Source organism: Orcinus orca, chromosome 11 (assembly GCF_937001465.1).
Source record: "Orcinus orca chromosome 11, mOrcOrc1.1, whole genome shotgun sequence".
Lineage (NCBI taxonomy): Eukaryota > Metazoa > Chordata > Mammalia > Artiodactyla > Delphinidae > Orcinus > Orcinus orca.
Genome location: NC_064569.1, coordinates 78,233,381 through 78,247,050, shown reverse-complemented (window position 1 = coordinate 78,247,050; position 13,670 = coordinate 78,233,381). Strand labels below are relative to the sequence as shown.

At 43.4% G+C, this 13,670-nt stretch overlaps 1 long non-coding RNA gene across 2 annotated transcripts; it reads left to right on the top strand.

The window, feature by feature from the left end:
* Window positions 1-185: 185 nt before the first annotated feature.
* On the top strand, window positions 186-13,159 carry LOC117201156 (uncharacterized). Of its 2 annotated transcripts, XR_007470368.1 has the most exons (4): window positions 186-2,555; window positions 3,453-3,518; window positions 5,064-7,918; window positions 8,887-13,159. It is a non-coding gene; the product is annotated as an uncharacterized LOC117201156 (long non-coding RNA). The 2 variants fall into 2 exon arrangements; XR_007470367.1 differs by having other exon boundaries at window positions 186-3,518.
* The last annotated feature ends 511 nt before the right edge of the window (window positions 13,160-13,670 follow it).

Genomic DNA, 13,670 nt, shown 5'->3' with positions numbered 1-13,670 from the left:
GTAGGGGGCCCACTTTGGGGAAAAGGATGAGAAGCCGTAAACTGGAAGCCAGGATTCTCCAGGAAGAGCCCTTTCTGGCCGTTCGCTATGGCCCCGCCACAGGCCCAACCTTTCCTGCCTGCTAAGGGACTCCGGAGCGAAATGAGCAGCGGCCACAGAGCCGAGTGACTGAGGCTTCCGAGGGAGGCTCCGTGGTCTCAAAACTGGGCTCCACAACACACTATCCCTCAAGGACCGCCCACCCCGAAGGGCTCAGGCCAGGCTCTGACGGGAGAGCTTGTCCACTGCCCTGAGGCTTAGAGGAGGGAGGAGGGTGCCGGTGGAAGAGTCCCTCATCCCGGCCCTGTGCGCCAGCCCCAACTGCTCCCCTTTTGGACCCCCTCCATTCCCATACCTCCGCCCCTTAGCAGCGCAGACCAGCGGCTCCCAAACTTGAGCGTGCACCAGCATCACGTGGGGGGCTTGTTAAAACACAGGTTTTAACCTCACCGCCAGCGTTCCTAATTCAATACGTCGGGGGTGGTTCTTAGCCCTGGCTAAAGTTAGAATCACCTGGGGAGTGTTTTGAACACTATTGATCTCTATACACAACCCAAACCAATTAAGTCAGCTTCCCTGGGAGCCGGGGGCGTGAGTGCTTTCCAAAGGATGGCATTCTAAGAGCTCCTCCACTTTTATTTGTTTCTTATTTCTGCAACCTTTCTGATTGTTTACGAATCTCTCACTAATTACTAACTGTGGGCCTCTAAGGGCAGGGTTGTATTTTACTCTAGTTAGTACCAGGTCAGGGCACCTGACTCATAGGACAGTCCAGTTGGCAGCATTTGCTTTGGGGCTGGCATGGATAGTTCAGTGAGAAGTGGGACAAGGCCCACCAGACCTCTGAGAAGGGTGGGAAAACATGAGGGGTGGGGGGCTGGGGGAAAGGTAGGGGAGTAGAGAAGAAGGAGAAGATATGGGGGAGAGGGCTGTTTATCAACCCCTGATTTTCCACAGCTAATTTCACACTTCAGGGATTATTGTTTTAATCCCTAGTGGGCTTCTCCTGTCACTCAGCAGAGCTCACTCTGTGTCCCTGTATGATCCAGCTGTGGACTGGGAGAATGTAAACTTATTTTATTTTCCTTCTCAGGCAGAAAATATCTCACACATACAACTCAGAACACTGTGTTGCTTTATCTAAAAAGTGTATACCAAAGCCAAGCATATCTTAAACCAGTGACTTTCATGATTTTTATTGTACATCTTCACAACAAATCTTTGTTGAATCCTAATATGTGAGAGAAAAGGTGTACATGTTTTCATCAGGCTTTAATTGTTCTGAAGAAATGCCTTTGTCTAAGGCACCCCTGAAACACTCATGGGCAGCCTTGGCGTTTCCCAGACCAAATGAAGACCTCCTTAAGTTTTCCTGGTGTTTCAGGTTGTCCATACCACTATGCCAAGCTCTTTGTTAGAATGAATAACTCAGAGCTGACACTGCTCTTCCCCAAGGCACGGGGAACAAATTTTACTTGTAGGTGTCTGCAGCTTCTGTACCTTGCATAAGACAGCTTCTGCTGTCTTTGCTCAGGCTGCTATAATAAATGCCTTAGACTGGGTGGCTTAAACAACAGACATTTATTTCTCACAGTTCTGGAGGCTGGGAAGTCTAAGATAAAGGTGCCAGCAGATTTGGTTCTTGGTGAGGGCCCTCTTCCTGGCTTGTAAAGGGCCACCTCTTGCTGTGTCCCCACATGGTCTTTCCTCCATACACACATGTGGAAGGAGAAAGAGAGAGGAAGCAAACTTTTTGGTGTCTCTTTCCATAAAGGGCACCAATCCCATCATGGGAGCTCCACCCTCAGGACCTCAACTGAACCTAATTATCTCCCAAAGGCCCAGCTTCTTAATACCATCACATTGGGGGTTAGGGTTTTAACATGAATTTAGTGGAGACGTTAACATTCAGTTCATAATGTCTGCTATTTGTTTTTTGTGCTTTCCTTCTCACTATCAAAAAGTAGCCAAGAGATGTGGCATTTAGTGTTGTGTGATCCACACTATTTTTATGCTTCTGTTATAAAACAGATAGGAGTTAGGATTATATGGGTTATGAGTAAAATTTCTTCAGGAATCCTTTATAGCAGGTGACAGGATCATTCATTTCTGCTAGCCAAGAGAGAATGAGGCTCTCTCAGCTTTGATAAGAACAGCAGACATCTTACCAGAGATTGGAGTTAGTCAGTGTGATGTGTTGGAGGGTGCTTGGGGCAGGATGGAGGAGGATCAGCTCAAATAAACCCTACAGATGAAGAGTGGAGGTGGGGGCTGAGTCTCCTGAAGAAAATCAAAACCCTGGTTCCAAAAGAAGGGGTGTATTGGTCAGGTTTTGCTAGTATAATACTGTGTAACAAACAACCCCAACACTCACTGGCTTGCTTAAACAACAAATGGGTCTTGGTTGGCTGGGTTCATGTTTGCTTCACATGTTTTTCTCATTCTGGGACCCAAGCTGAAGGAACGGGCTCAATATGGGACACGTGGATTTCTGGAAGGGCAGGAGCTCCAGAGAAGTGAGTGGAGACACATGGAGCCTCTCAAAACCTCTGCTTAGGACTAGCACACCCTCATGTCAACTCACAACCCAGTGGGGAAAGCAAGTCATATGGCCAAGACTAAAGTCAATGGGACAGGGAGAAGGAAAAGGAGGGAAAAAGGGAGAATTCTGAACAAATAATATAATCTACCACAAGAGAAAATGGATGTTGGGTATACAAAAACAACAAATCTCTTTGTTCCCTCATAATTTAACATTCCATAATGTATAACAGAATGGGATGCTGTGGATGGTTTAAAAAAATACAGATGGATGAGGAAGTATAATTAGATAGGACAGGAAAAAAATGAGTTTTAGAATATATCAAACTAAAATATTTTAGAACACAGCAGAACAAATAATATATGAAACGTATGAATTGATGGTATTAAACTTATGAATTGATGAATTTTGGTAGAAACTCAAAAGCGGTTTGCCTCAGTACTCTGGAGACTGCCTCAATGTTGAGGGGCATGCGGGTAGGAGTTGGGAATAGACAGCCAAAGCCTGATGGGAAGGCAGCCCACTCAGGTGGCAAATATACATTTGGAATCAGGAATTTTGGGATCCAGTCCCATACTGACTTCTTCTAGCTCTGTGACCTTGACTAAGTCACTCACCCTCTCTGAGCCTGCATGAACATCAGTTTTTACTGATTTTTACAGTGAATGCCAATTTTACCTTAAAACAACATGTGTTATGGACTAGGATTCAACAAATTTCATGAACCTCATTTGAAAGAGTATTTAAAATAATTTTATAGACTTGCAGGAAGACCCCACTGGGAGTCTGCATTCTCCCTTTTGCATTGTTAGAGAACTTTCAGTGGGGACATTTGAGAAGCATTGATTTGGACCATCTTTTTCGCCCTCAGACTGGTCATCGATAGGCCAGAGGTTGGCAAACTGCAGGCCCACCGCCCGTTTCTATGACTTTCAAGGTAAGAATTAACTATTTTCTTTTTAAAAAAATGTTTCTGGTAAAAATCATAACATAAAATTTACCATCTTAATTGTTTTTAAGTGTTCAGTACAGTAGGGTGTTAAGTATATTCACATTGTGGTGCTACTGAACTGTAGAATCTTTTCAAAAGTTTCAAAACTGAAACTCTCCACCCATTAAACACAATGCTCCCTTCTCTCTTACCCCAGCCCCTGGCAACCACCATTCTACTTTCTGTTTCTATGAATTTGACTACTTTCGGTACCTCATATAAGTGGGATTATATACAGTATTTATCTTTTTTGTGACTGGTTTATTTCACTTAGCATAATGTCAAAAGTTCATCCATGGTGCATCATGTGACAGGAGTTCCTTCCTTTTCAAGGCTGAATAATATTCCATTGTGTTTATACACCACATTTTTTTTTTTTAACCATTCATCGGTTGATGGACATTTGGGCTGTTTCTACCTCCTGGCCCTAGTGAACAATAAGAATTTACATGTTTAAGCAGTTGAAAACAAATCAAAGGAAGAATAATATTTCGTAATATGTAAAAATTATATGAAATTCAAATTTCAGTGTCCATAAATAAAGTTTTGTTGGAACAGAGCCACGCTCACTCACTTACGCATTACCCAACACTGCTTTTGCGCTACAGTGGCAGAGCTGAATAGTTGTGACAAAGACTGTTATGGTCTATAAAGCTGAAAATATTTACTTTCTGATTCTTTACAGAAAAAGTTTGTCATCCCCTGGCATAGGCCATTTGAGACAAATGAGATTCTGCCCCGTTTTTTGGTTTGGTTTTAACTGCATTTTCTTTCCGATTCTGAAGAAGGCCTTTCCTTGCCATATGGGGTAAAAATCTTAGTGTCTTTAACAAACTTCACATCCAGGAACTTCATCTTCAGAGGAAACCAAGTTGTTGTGCTTCATTTAATTCCTCTTATTCGATCTTCTTCTGAGGTGGAGAATAGCTGGCTTGGACTCTCCTAGCCCCGGAGACAGCCTTTCAGACTTTTCTCTGGTCTCTGAGTAAACCTGAGTTCCCAGCCCTGGTTACACGTCAGAACCAAACGTACCAGGGCCTCACCCCTGAGATTCTGAGGTTGGGTCCGAGAATCTCTATATCTCCAATGCTCCACCCAGGTGAGCGCTCTCCTTATGAAACCCTTGTAAATGTCTTACTCACCCTTTAGACTAAGCTCAAACCCCACCTCATCCAAGAAGTCGTCCAAGATTCACCAGATGAAGTCCATGGCCCATTTCTCCTGCATCCCCACCACACAGGGTTTGAACTTTACCACTTAGCATTATCCCACATGCCTGCAAAAAAAGTGCTAATTTTTTTTAATCAATCAATTCATCAGTAATATTGGGTTGGCCAAAAAGTTCGTTTAGTTTTTTCTGTAAGACGGCTCTAGTAGCACTTAGTTGCCTTTAACTTAATTGGAAAAATTTTATTAGATTGTATTGTGACAGCTGTCATATCAGTGTGCATTTTTTTAAAAACTTATCAAAATTGGTGAATTTTTGTGTAGCCGTTTTAAGATGGAAGAAAGTAAAGCAACATTTTTGGCATATTATGCTTTATTATTTCAAGAAAGGTAAAAACGCAACTGAAACGCAAAGAAAGATACGTGCAGTGTATGGAGAAGGTGTTATGACTGATCGAACGCGTCAAAAGTGGTCTGTGAAGTTTCGTGCTGGAGATTTCTCACTGGACGATGCTCCACAGTCGGGTAGACCAGTTGAAGTTGATAGCGATTAAATCAAGACATTAACTGAGAACAGTCAACGTTATACCACGCGGGAGATAGCCAACATCCTCAAAATATTCGAATCAAGCGCTGAGAATCATTTGCACCAGCTTGGTTACATGAATCGCTTTGATGTTTGGGTTCCACATAAGTTAAGCAAAAAAAAAACTTCTTGAACATATTTCCCCATGCAATTCTCTGCTTAAAAGTGATGAAAACGTTCCGTTTTTAAAACAAATTGTGACAGGCAATGAAAAGTGGATACTGTACAATAATGTGGAATGGAAGAGATCACGGGGCAAGCGAAATGAACCGCCAACAACCACACCAAACGCCGGTCTTCATCCAAAGAAGGTGATGTTGTGTATATGGTGGGATTGGAAGGGAATCCTCTATTATGAGCTCCTTCCGGAAAACCAAACGATTAATTCCAACAAGTACTGCTCCTGATTAGGCCAACTGAAAGAAGCACTCGACGAAAAGCATCCAGAATTAGTCAACAGAAAACGCATAATCTTCCATCAGGGTAACGCAAGACCGCATGTTTCTTTGATGACCAGGCAAAAACTGTTACAGCTTGTCTGGGAAGTTCTGATTCATCAGCCATATTCACTAGACATTGCACCTTCGGATTTCCATTTATTTTGGTCTTTACAAAATTCTCTTAATGGAAAAAATTTCAATTCTCTGGAAGACTATAAAAGGCACCTGGAACATTTCTGTGCTCAAAAAGATCAAAAGTTTTGGGAAGATGGAATTATGAAGTTCCTGACAAAATGGCAGAAGGTAGTGGAACAAAAGGGTGACTACGTTGTTTAATAAAGTTCTTGGTGAAAATGAAAAATGTGTCTTTTATTTTTACTTAAAAACCGAAGGAACTTTTTGGCCAACCTAAAAGGAGCGATAACGCCATGAAGTTTTGTAAATGATATTGTGCGGTACCGAGGCATGTGAACAATCACTAGGAGGGAGAATAACTGATGGCATTTGGAAGGAATTAACACTGATTCCAAGCTTTAGATTTTTTAAATTCACAATTGATTGAAATTTATTAATACTTTGTATTCTCACACTTTGTATCCCCAAATCCACATTGTAGCATTACAAAGGAAAGGAGATTAAAACACAGCGATAAGGTGTCACAACTCAGAAAACTGTGAGTCACTGCTGTCATTTCCAGGATGCACACAACTGAGGAACTGTCCTGACCAGCTACTGGTCAAAATCATTTCCTACATAATAGAAATCTGACTTGTCCAGAAAGGTACAAATGGTCTTGGGCCTTTTTTCTTTCAGTGATGCCCAGAGTGCCTGTGTCAACAGCTGCTTTGGATTTTAAATGTGTAGATCAAGAAACAGGGCACTTTATCTCTTGTTTTGATCCTAGAAGGTGTTGGGCAAGACTTTGAAGGAAACTGCAGTCTTTCTTTTCCCACAGCATCACAGTCACAGAAACCCAGGCAATGCCCCATGGGCAGGAGGTCGTGCTGTGCTTTAATGGCAAAGATGGGCAAGGGGTGGTTTGGGGAGTTTCAAGACCAACTCCTTGATGGTGGAAAAATCTAATGAATTGGAGGCTGATTATCACTTTTGAAAAATCCTGAAACTCAAATGAGAATAGTGCTTTGAGAGCAGCAGAGGAAGGCCTGGGGCCATGACCAGGCTTGCCAGAGATGATGGTAGCACAGGGGTCTTCAGAGGGAGTAGAAGCTCCCAGGCACAAGCATAATAATTTAATTCCTTCCCAAGGGTCTATCTGCATGGGGGGACAGGCCTTGTTTGGGGAGGCTGGAGCCAAGGGGGGATTTTGATGCAAAATCAAAACAGATGAAGTTGTGAAATTTAGGGGTACTCTGAACCCAGGCACTCCTTCTGCCTGGGGTCCAGCACCAAGATGAGAGGGCATGCGACCTGACATTCCTTGTCGCCATGAGGAAGCCCCTGAACAAGGAAGCCAGAGAACAAAGAACAGGAGGGAATAAGCCTTCATGTTTCTGTCTGGAAGGATCTCCAGTAGGAAAGGGAGAGGGAAGTTCTCTGACTGGCAAGTTTAGGAATAGAAACTGCAACACTTGGCTCAGCTCCCACCTGCCCTCTCTTTTGGAACCCGCTTGTCCCAAGAACACACGGTCTCTGTTCTCCGTGCTGCGGGTGCCTGCGGTTTTCCAGCTCGGCCCAGGTAGGTAAGTTTAATCCGGGGCCGAAATGCCAGCCAGCCCACTGTGCCTGTAGATGGGAAGATCAGCCTCCAATCTAGCTGTTATCAGTAGTAAGACGATTATTTTCATCTCCACCAGCCTGGCACCTGCTTTCTCTCTCAGCTGTTTCTGAAATTGGACAGGAAAGAGAGGAGTAATTTGGTGGGCTGGGGGTTTACCTAGCCAGCTCGTGTAAGACACCGCAATTGGAATTCTGAGAAATAACCAGAGAAGGCTGGGTTTAGGGGCAGTGGAGGTGCAGTACTGAGTACCCCCATGAGCATGTAGAGGTTCAACAATGTCATTAGTGGGTGTCCATGGTCATAGGGCCTCACGGGTACCCACAGGCTGACGAGACTACAGATGTAACCCAGGATGGAGGAGAAGAGAAACGCCATCTACAGGCTGCTGTCAGGAACCAGGCACCGTGGTTTGGAGGTAAAGGAAGCTGGGGCAATGGCGTGTTACTGAACTAGCTTTAAATTAACTAGGATTTCTGTAGACTCCTGTGAGGGCTCTGAGGACAGAAGCAGATGCTGGGGTGAAATGAATGGGAGAAGCGTCTTCTCCCCAGAAAGTGTCAGTGGATACTCTTAAGAGGGGGTGAGACTCGGTAATATTACAGTCATTCCCCCCTTCATCTCCACAGCAATACACATTTCTTGAATAAATATCATAGATACTCAAGGAGAAAAAATAATTATTAGAAAATATGTATAATGCCTCACAGTGTAAAAAGTGTCATTAAATAGATGAATTCAATTGGTCTCTAATAGTATGAATCCTGTTTTACATTTGATACCACTGAGGAGTAGGAATGTTAATTTGTGTGTTCAAGATCACACAGTAAATGATGGGGTTGGGACTAAAGCCCAGGTTTTCTGACCAAAACCCAAATCCTTTCTGGTATTCTTTGCTGAGTTATAATAGAGGACCACACAAAGTAAAGAGAAGAAACCCAGGATGGAGAGGCAGGGAAACTGCTGGGAGTGCAAGTGCTACCACTGATTTGTCCTATGGCTTTTCTTAGACTCAGCGTCTTCCCTCGTCAAACTGTACACTGAGGGCGTTGGACCAGAGCATGTCTGAGACCCTGACAGGCTATGAAGGTCCTGGCTGGTTCTCAGCATTAGCTCACCTTCCACGGTACTTATTCACAGCAGTTCTGCCTAAGAAGCCCCCGGTCACAGAATCTGCTCAGCGGAACGCTGGGGTGCTTTAATCTGCCCCCTAGAGCAGTGGATTGAAAACTTTAACTCCTACCCACAGGAGGAAATGCAGTTTACATCTAAGCCCTATACACACATGTAAAGAATTGAAACAGCCTTCACAAAACAATAGTTGTTTTTAAATGTTTACTATGTGTGATGTATTTTGATATTTTCTATCCTGTTTTATTTGCTTAGAAAATGTCGGCTGCAGCCCACCAATCTGACTTCATGATCCATGAATGGTTTGAGAGGCACAGATTGCTGAAAACTGATGGGTAGTGGTGGGGCAGACCATAGGACAGCGGGATCGCAGCAGCCAGATGAGGTCGAGTAGGAGAAGCGGCTTCATATAAAAGGGAGAGCATTTGTCTGTGTACGTGTGAGTCAGCGCCCTTCTGAACATCCCCCTACACTTTCGCATTGTCTGTCATCCCACCGAGCACATTCCCACCTCTGTCACGAAGCTATCTTCCCCAAATGCAATATTTAAAAGACACTTCTGAACGTCTTAGCTTTGTTTATCACTGTCTTGATTTATCAGCCCACCAGCCAATGTATTTCTTGAGGAACCTGCACTGTGTCTGTAGCCAGCTGCTGTACAGTTGGCCCTCAGTGTCTGTGGGTTCTGCCTCTGCAGATTCAACCAAACACAGATTGAAAATATTTGGGGGAAAAAATTCCAGAAAGTTCAAAACAGCAAAACTTGAATTTGCTGTGCACCTAGCAACTATTTACATAGTATTTACAACTACTTACATAGCATTTACATTGTAGTAGTATTATAAGTAATCTAGAGACGATTTAAAATATATGGGAGATACAATGGAATATCATCCGTCAGCCATAAAAAAGAATGAAATAATGCCATTTGCAGTGACATGGATGGATCTAGAGATTATCATACTAAGTGAAGTAAGTCAGACAGAAAAGACAAATATCATATGATCTCACTTATATGTGGAATCTAAAAAATGATACAAATGAACTTACAAAACAGAAACAGACTCACAGACATAGAAAACAAACTTATGGTTACCAAAGGGGAAAGGGAGTGAGGGATAAATTAGGAGTTTAGGATTAATAGATAGACACTACTATATATAAAACAGAAAAACAACAAGGCCCTACTGTATAGCACAGGGAACTATATTCAATATCTGGTAATAAACTATAATGGAAAAGAATCTGTAAAAGAATATATATATATATATATATATATATATATATATCTCTGAATCATTTTACTGTACACCTGAAACTAATACCACATTGTAAATCAACTATACTTCAATTAATAAATAAGTAAATCAATCAATCGATCAATAAGTAAATTTCAGAAACTGATTTAAAAAAACATATGGGAGGATGTGCATAGGTTATATGTAAGTACTACACAAATACCAATGGACAACTGTACTTACCATGGGGGGACGTGTGATATGTTAAGGGGGTGGGGGCACAGGACAAGATCCAGATGCCACCACGGGAAGGCTGGTTTGGCTGGTTGTCCATGGATAGCATCACCTTGGTGATGGCCTTAGCCTGAGCTGACAGGTTCAGAAAGTGGACCTACACCTCTGAGCACGGCCTCACCACACAAGGCCTCATATTTAGCTCTGACATTGTCGCCAAATGACCTTATTCTTACAGGTACAGAGACAGCCTGATAAAGTTGAAAGTAGAAGGTGTTCATCACATATCCTTAACCGTACATCCCATCCTCCAACCACTGCTTAAAGTGCACTCAGAATTAATATTTTTGTAGGTCCTTAATTATATTGTCACTAGCACAATAATATTGCATTGTTTTGTATGTTAACAATTAAAATGTAAAATGTTACAATATACCACAAGTTTTACACCCTTCTTTTAGCATTTGTTCAGTTTTTAATATACCCAGAACCTCAACAGACAGCAGTGGTCTATGCCTTTCCCAACTCTGAGAGGCCCCACCCCGAGGGAAGACCAGATTCTTGGTAACACAGCTTTCCTGAAACATCTACAAGTGAGTTTGCTTATAATGGAGAACATTCCTTTCTCAGAGTGACTGAAATGCTTGCCTCTACTGCCCAGAGGACCCCTGTACGTAACCAGGAAGGCAAATCAACATTTGAGAATTTGTTGCTCGGTGGTCAACAATGAAAGCACATGAGGTGAATTTCTTATCATGGAGGGTCATCTCCGGAAATAACAAAGCGCCCACTCCTCCCATACATTTCCCCACGCTACATTCTGCAGGACAGGCAAGCCAAAGGTGGCCTTTCTCCTTGCGCTCCATTCCCATTTACACCCTATTCTGTCCACACATCCTTTCTTTGGACATTAAAGTCCAGCAAAGTAACTGCTCCAGGGGACCTGAAGACATCTGGTGTTTTTCCCATCACATGTGGATTTAACCTTTTTGGTTTAATTTTCTGAGAGAAAACTCACTTCCAAGCCCCGGAGTGAACCTCTCTGCAGGCTCCACACACTCCCAATGTGCATGGTACAAAGTAGACACTGTGCCTGACCTTGAGGATTTACCAAATTAAAATGGCAGTTTAAGCCAAGAAGCCTGTCCTAAACAGATAACTTGGAAGCAGCATGGTTTGGTGGAGAGAACCATGATTTAACAGCATAGACTCTCATTCCAACCCTGTCGTGTGATTCTGGGAAAGACACTTACATTCTTGTATTGAAAATGGTAGGCCTGAGGTGGGAGGTGGTTCAGAAAAACCTCTCATGACTGAAACCCACTCATTCATTGATTCGTTCATTCATTCATCATATAGGAATTAGCACCTCCTGTGTATCAGAGAATGCCTCACAACCAAATGGCAAGATAAGTAACACATGATTCCTGCCTTCAAGGAACTTTCAATCTATAACTTACAGCTCTAAAATCTCGCTCTTCAAAATACAATGATAATCAGAAAACTTATTAGCACAGGGTGGTCAACCATCTTAATAAGGCCACATGCTACATGGGAAGGTCTCCCACAGTGCAGTCAGATGGTCCTAGGTTCAAGTTCAATTCCATGACCTTGGGCAAGTTCCCTTATCCCTTCCAGTCTCCATTTCCTTGTCCCTAGAATGGGCATAATAAGATCTGCTTTGAAGTGTTGGGAGGATTAGAGATAAAATATACAAAGTATCCCACACATAGTTAGCATTTAATAAACCACCCTCCCACTTCCACTCTTAACCCTCAACATCCATTCTCCAAGAAGCTAGATCGTCCTCTTAAAAATGTAAATCACGTCATATCATTTAGTATCCTTCCATGTGCCCCCTCAAATTAATAGATTCCTGACTCTGTATTGTGGCCTACGGGCCATGATCTGGCCTCTGCCTTCTCCCTGCTCTGTCTCCTTCCTATCCCCTCACTGCTCCCTCCAAGAGACCACATACCTCCTCTCTGTTTTCTCAAATAAGATAAGTTTGTCCCCACCTCGGGGCCTTTGCTCTCTGCATTTTCTGAAGAGTTATTAGTTTCTCACCAATCAGGTATCAGCTCAAATGCCACATTGTCAAAGAGGCGCTTCCTGGCCATACATCTCCCAGTTCAGTCCCTCTGTCACATTTTCTAGTTTACTTTTATACCACCAGCCTCTAATTTTCTTGTTTATTTCCTTGTGTATTGTCTGCCCTACCTCCCTCAAGAATGTAAATTCCCCAGAGGTAGATTCCTTGTGTCTCTTATTCACTATATCCCCAAAACTGAGGCAGTGCCTGGCATATAACAGGTGCTTGAAAAACATGCTTTGAATTTATGTTGTAAAAATTACCATTATCATCTCGTGGTTGGAATTTATCTTCCACAGATAACGTCTGCATCTTGAGCCAAAAGAGGGAACTAGTTTCATGTCTGAAACACAAAGCTGAGAAGAACGTGTGGAAAACTCAGGAATCAGGAGGAAGGAGGGTATGAGCTCTGAGAGGCCTTTCAATGCAATATATATAAAGAGTTCTGGATTTGGAGTAAGAAGTCTGAATTCTAGGCCTAATTTTACCAGGAGCTACCTCTATTCCTTAACTTCTCAGGCCTTCATTTCTTCATATGTGTAAGAAAGAAAAGGTTGAACTAACTAGGCCCTTCCATGCCTTCAGAACAGGGCCACTTTGGGAAGCCCAGAAGCATACGCATGAGATGCTAAAGGAAAGCAGCTGAGAAGGGGGTGATGCGTGAGCCCCTCTCCGTGCAGAACCACTCAGATCCTGTGACTGATCCACTCCATGGCCAGACTGTCCCTCACCACACTGCTTCCCAGGCAGGGCCTGGTGGACGGCTGCTGCTCACAAGGTATTGGCTGAATGAAGGAATGTCCTCTGGAACCACAGGGAGGAGGAAGTGACAACTCAGTGACTCAGAAGAAAGGACCACTGAGTCACCAAGCCACTTCCTGTCTTGCTCAGTGTCCTTCCATGGTGGGAAGGTGGCAAACAGCTCAAGCTCTAGTGGGTCCAGATGCAATGACGTTGCAAAGCGAAGGCCTTCAGGGTCAGGGGTTGGGGGAGGAGGGGAGGAAATGAAACAGTCACTTAACTTTTGAGTTCTCTGCAGCCAACCCTAACATACAACTAAATGATCACACAGCCGATTCCTGACACAGGGGCTGTATCAGCTATCTGGTCCTGTGTAACATACCACCACTTGGTTGGTTAAAGCAACAACCATTATATTTGCTCACGGCTCTGTTGGTCAGCAGTTTTGGCTGGGCTCAGTGCAGTGGTTCCTCTGCTGGTCTTGTCTGGGGTGGGTCATGTGACTGTTCCTCTGGCAGCTCAGCTGGGGTTGGATGGTCCAAGATGGCCTCTTTTACATTGTCTGCTGGTTGGTGCCGGCTGCTGGCTGATCCTCTCTGTTCACGTGAGCTTTCCTCCTCAAAGAGGCTGGCCTAGGCTTGCTCACATGGCCACAGCATATTCCAAGAGAGTGACAGTGGAAGCTGCAAGACCTCTTAATGCTTAGACTCAAACAGAATGTCACTTGTACTTTC